Source organism: Macaca thibetana, chromosome 19, assembly GCF_024542745.1.
Source record: "Macaca thibetana thibetana isolate TM-01 chromosome 19, ASM2454274v1, whole genome shotgun sequence".
NCBI lineage: Eukaryota > Metazoa > Chordata > Mammalia > Primates > Cercopithecidae > Macaca > Macaca thibetana.
The window spans coordinates 32,376,121-32,381,492 of NC_065596.1; the positions used below are offsets into that span (position 1 = coordinate 32,376,121).

At 44.9% G+C, this 5,372-nt stretch overlaps 1 protein-coding gene across 1 annotated transcript in view; it reads left to right on the plus strand.

The window, feature by feature from the left end:
* Nucleotides 1–5,372, plus strand: part of PPP2R1A (protein phosphatase 2 scaffold subunit Aalpha) — a 526,337-nt gene that overhangs the window by 218,840 nt on the left and 302,125 nt on the right. The gene's annotated exons all lie outside the window — the stretch shown is intronic.

Genomic DNA, 5,372 nt, shown 5'->3' on the forward strand with positions numbered 1-5,372 from the left:
TTCCCCTACTGAGACAGCCTGAGATATGGCCTCTTGGAAAGGGAAAGACCTGAGTGTCCCCCAGCCCGACACCTGTAAAGGGTCTGTGCTGAGGAGGATTAGTGAAAGAGGAAGGCCTCTTTGCAGTTGAGATAAGAGGAAAGCATCTGTCTCCTGCTCCTCCTGATGGTAAGTTCAATTTACTGAGATAGGAGAGAACTGCCTTAGGGCTGGAGGTGAGACATGCTGGCGACAATACTGCTCTTTACTGCATTGCGATGTTTGTGTAAAGTCAAACATAAATCTCGCCTATGTACACATCGAGGCACAGCAACTCTCCTTAAACTTATTTATGACACAGAGACCTTTGCTCACATGTTTTCCTGCTGACCCTCTCCCCACCATTACCCTATAGTCCTGCCACATCCCCCTTTCCGAGATGGTAGAAATAGTGATCAATAAATACTGAGGGAACTCAGAGACCAGTGCCGGCGGCATGGGTCCTCCATATGCTGAGCGCAGGTCCCCTGGGCCCACTTTTCTTTTCTCTACACTTTGTCTCTGTGTCCTATTTCTTTTCTCAGTCTCTCATCCCACCTGACAAGAAATACCCACAGGTGTGGAGGGGCTGGCCCCTTCATGAATAAAAATCTTACCTTAGTTTTATTTCATATTTTATAAGTTGCTTGTTTATTTACTTCAGTATTTTTTTCAACTTTATATTGGTTATCTTTTTCTTATTCATACTGTGAATATTAACACCTGTTAATTCTGCCATTCCCCCCACCTCTAGATTTGTCTATATGGACTTTTCATATAAATGCAATCATATAATCTTAAGTCTTTTGTGACTGACTTCTTCCTTTAGGACGTTTTCAAGGTTCATTTATGTTTTAGCATGTTTCAGCACTTCATTCCTTTTTATACCTGCATAATATTCTAATGTATGGCTATAGTTGAAGGGGTGGCCTGCCCCTCCACACCTGTGGGCATTTTTTTGTCAGGTAGAACGAGAGACTTGAGAAAAGAAAGAGACACGGAGACAAAGTACAGAGAAAGGAAAGTGGGCCCGGGGGACCAGTGCTCAGCATATGGAGGACCCATGTGGGCACAGGTCTCTGAGTTCCTTCAGTATTTATTGATCATTATCTTTACCATCTCAGAGAGGGGGATGTGGCAGGACAATAGAGTAATAGTGGGGAGAGGGTTAGCAGGAAAACATGTGAACAAAGATCTCTGTGTCATAAATAAGTTTAAGGAAAGGTGCTGTGCCTTGATGTGCATGTAAACAAACATCTCCACAAACATTTCTATGCATTAAAAGGCAGCATTGCCACTACCACATCTCACCTCCAGCCCTAGGGCGGTTTTCTCCTATCTCAGTAAATAGAACATACAATCAGGTTTTACACAGGTTTCGCATTGCCCAGGGACGAGCAGGAGACATATGCCTTCCTCTAGCTCAACTGCAAAGAGGCCTTCCTCTTTCACTAATCCTCCTCAGCACAAACCCTTTATGGGTGTCGGGCTAGGAGACGGTCAGGTCTTTCCCTTCCCATGAGGCCATATTTCAGACTAGCACATGGGGAGAAACCTTGGACAATACCTGGCTTTCCTAGACAGAGGTCCCTGTGGCCTTCCGCAGTGTTTTGTGTCCCTGGGTACTAGAGATTAGCGAATGGCCTTTTACCAAGCATACTGCCTTCAAGCACTTTTTAAACAAAGGACATCCTGCATAGCCCTAAATCCATTAAACCTTGAGTAAACACAGCACACGTCTCTGCAAGCACAGGGTTGGGGGTAGGGTTACAGATTAAGAGCATCTCAAGGCACAAGAGTTTCTATAGTACAGAACAAAATGGAGTCTCTTATGTCTACTTCTTTCTACATAGACCCAGTAACAGTCTGATCCCTCTTTCTTTTCCCCACAATACTACATTTTATTTTTCCCTTCATCAGATGATGGATAATTGAGTTGTTTTCACTTCAGGCTATTATAAATAATGCTGCTATAAACATTCATGCACAAATTTTTGTATGGACATGTTTTTATTTCTCTTGGATATAAACCCAGGAGTGAAACTGTCAGATCATATGGTCAGTATGTTTAACCATTTGAGGAACTGCCAGATTATTTTCCAAAGTGGCTGCACCATTTTACATTTCCACCAGCAGTATGTGAAGGTTCCAGTTCTTCCATATCCTCACTACACTTGTTATTCCGTGTAAATGGAATCATATAACATGTTCTCTCTTCTCTCTTTCTGCCTGGCTTCTTTCTCTCAGAATAAGGTGTGGGGGAAAGAAAGAGAGATCAGATTGTTACTGTGTCTATGTAGAAAGAAGTAGACATAAGAAACTCCATTTTGTTCTGTACTAAGAAAAATTCTTCTGCCTTGAGATGCTGTTAATCTGTAACCCTAGCTGCAACCCTGTGCTCACAGAAATGCGCTGTGTTGACTCAAAGTTTAATGGATTTAGGGCTGTGCAGGATGTGCTTTGTTAAAAATGTGTTTGCAGGCAATATGCTTGCTAAAAGTCATCGCCATTCTCCAGTCTCGAGTACCCAGGGACACAGTGCACTGCGGAAGGCCGAAAGGACCTCTGCCCAAGAAAGCCTGCGTATTGTCCAAGGTTTCTCCCAACTGAGACAGCCTGAGATATGGCCTCATGGGAAGGGAAAGACCCGACCGTCCCCCAGCCCGACACCCATAAAGGGTCTGTGCTGAGAAGGATTAGTGAAAGAGGAAGGCCTCTTTGCAGCTGAGATAAGAGGAAGGCATCTGTCTCCTGCTCGTCTGGGAGGAATGGAATGGAATAGAATGTCCTGGTGTAAAACCGGATCATACATTCTATTTACTGAGAAAGGAGAAAACCGCCTTATGGCTGGAGATGAGACATGCTGGTGACAATACTGCTCTTTACTGCTCTTTGTGTAAAGTCAAACATAAGTCTGGCATACGTACATACCAAGGCACAGCACCTTTCCTTAAGCTTATTTATGACACAGAGTCCTTTGCTCACATTTTCCTGCTGACCCTCTCCCCACCATTACCCTATAGTCCTGCCACATCCCCTTCACTGAGATGGTAAATATAGTGATCAATAAATACTGAGGGAACTCACAGACCAGTGCCGGCGCGGGTCCTCCATATGCTGAGTGCCGGTCCCTTGCACCCCCTGCGCCCACTGTTCTTTCTTTTTTTTTTTTTTTTTTTTTTTGAGACGGAGTCTCGCTCTGTCACCCGAGCTGGAGTGCAGTGGCTGGATCTCAGCTCACTGCAAGCTCCGCCTCCCGGGTTCACGTCATTCTCCTGCCTCAGCCTCCCGAGTAGCTGGGACTACAGGCGCCCGCCACCTCGCCCGGCTAGTTTTTTTTTGTATTTTTTAGTAGAGACAGGGTTTCGCCGTGTTAGCTAGGATGGTCTCGATCTCCTGACCTCGTGATCCGCCCGTCTCGGCCTCCCAAAGTGCTGGGATTACAGGCTTGAGCCACCGCGCCCGGCCCCACTGTTCTTTCTTTATACTTTCTCTGTGTCCTATTTCTTTTCTCAGTCTCTCATCCCACCTGACGAGAAATACATATGCTGAGTGCCAGTCCTCTGGGCCCACTGTTCTTTCTTTATACTTTCTCTGTGTCCTATTTCTTTTCTCAGTCTCTCGTCCCACCTGACAAGAAATACATATGCTGAGTGCCAGTCCTCTGGGCCCACTGTTCTTTCTTTATACTTTCTCTGTGTCCTATTTCTTTTCTCAGTCTCTCGTCCCACCTGACAAGAAATACCCATAGGTGTGGAGGGGCTGGCCCCCTTCATAAGGTTGTTGACATTTATCTATAATGGTGCATACATCTGTGATTTGTTCTTTTATTATTGTTGAGTAGTATTCCAGGGTATGATTACATTACCATTTGCTTATACATTCATCTACTGATGGACACCTGGACTGTTTCCTGTTCAGGGTATTATGCATAAAAGGACCAAGAACATTCTTGTGAGACTTTGTGAGGACATATAGTTTCATTACTGTTGAATAAATATTTAGGAGTGAAATTCCTGAGTCATAAAATTCTTGCTTTTATTTTGCAATTCTCCTAAGGAGTCATATAGTTCTGTAAAGCTTTTTACTCTTCACAGATTCGATATTTTAAGTAACATGGTATGTTTCTGAAATGGAGTTTGCATTTTGGGGCATTTTCTATAGATTTATCATGAAGGACACGTGAAAACTCTGTTAGAAATAGAAACACTCCACTACACGCGAATTTCCTTCTCATTCTTCCAATGGAATTGTCTTAATTTAGGTTGGATCAGAATTAGAATTTACATTATGATGACTATGTAAATAATATTTATAGGTCAGTCAGGTAGTATCCTATGATTTCTTTTCTTGCATAACTTTTTTTTTTTTCTTTTTTCTTTTTTTCCTCAAGAAGGGGTTGCCAAGGCTGCGTGGTGCAGTGGCTATTGATAGGTGCGATCATAGCTCACTGCAGCCTGGAACTACTGGGCTCAAGCGATCTTCCTGCCTCGGTTTCCCCAGTAGCTGGGACTACATGTGCGCGCCATCGCGCCCGGGCTTGCACAACTTTTCATTCTCCCAGAGTCGTCTTATTTATTCCTTATAGAATTTTAGGCACTTGGTTCTCGGAAAGCCCCGACCTTAAGATTGACTCCACCTCCAGCAGAGGGAAGCCCTTCTCCTCTCTTAAGAAAAATTCCCTCCTCCCACATTGGATTCCCTTTTCCTGTTGGCTCCTGGCTGCTCTCCTTACCTGCACTGGGCGGTGACCATGTCCCTCAAACGTAAATAAGGTTCCGGCTGGTCGCTGTTTTTTCACTTTCCGTTGACGGGGTGAACAATATCCTGGTACCTCAATTGCTTCTCCACACCCTTTTTGTCCTAAAAAATCTTCCTCTTGCCCATGTAGCTAGAAGCGTTTTCGCGGTATATGACTCAGGGTGCGATTGTTCTTTTTCCTCAGCGGAGACAGCGTTTTCACTTGTACGGACACCTAACTTCTAAGATGGCCGCACCCATTGTGTCATTCCGGTCATTCTTTGTGCAAAGCGGATGACTTTTCCCCCCAGCCCGCTAAGGTGCACGTAGCCCATCCCGTGTTTGTCTTGGCTAAGCTCGAGCCTCTGAAAATAAATGAAACTTGAGTGCAGGATTTAGGTGCCAAAATATGGGGTTCTTCACGGTCCCGAGCCATCCCTGCATACTTGGGCAGAAAAGATCCACTTTACCTTCCGTACGTGCAGGATTCAAAGATGGCCGCCTTAAGTATCCGTGACGAGAGGACGCGAACTTACTACCGCCCAGTCGTCCGTGCTCCGTACACCTGCAACTTCAGACCTTCGTCGGCCGCCGTAGGCCGGCTTGGAGGCTGT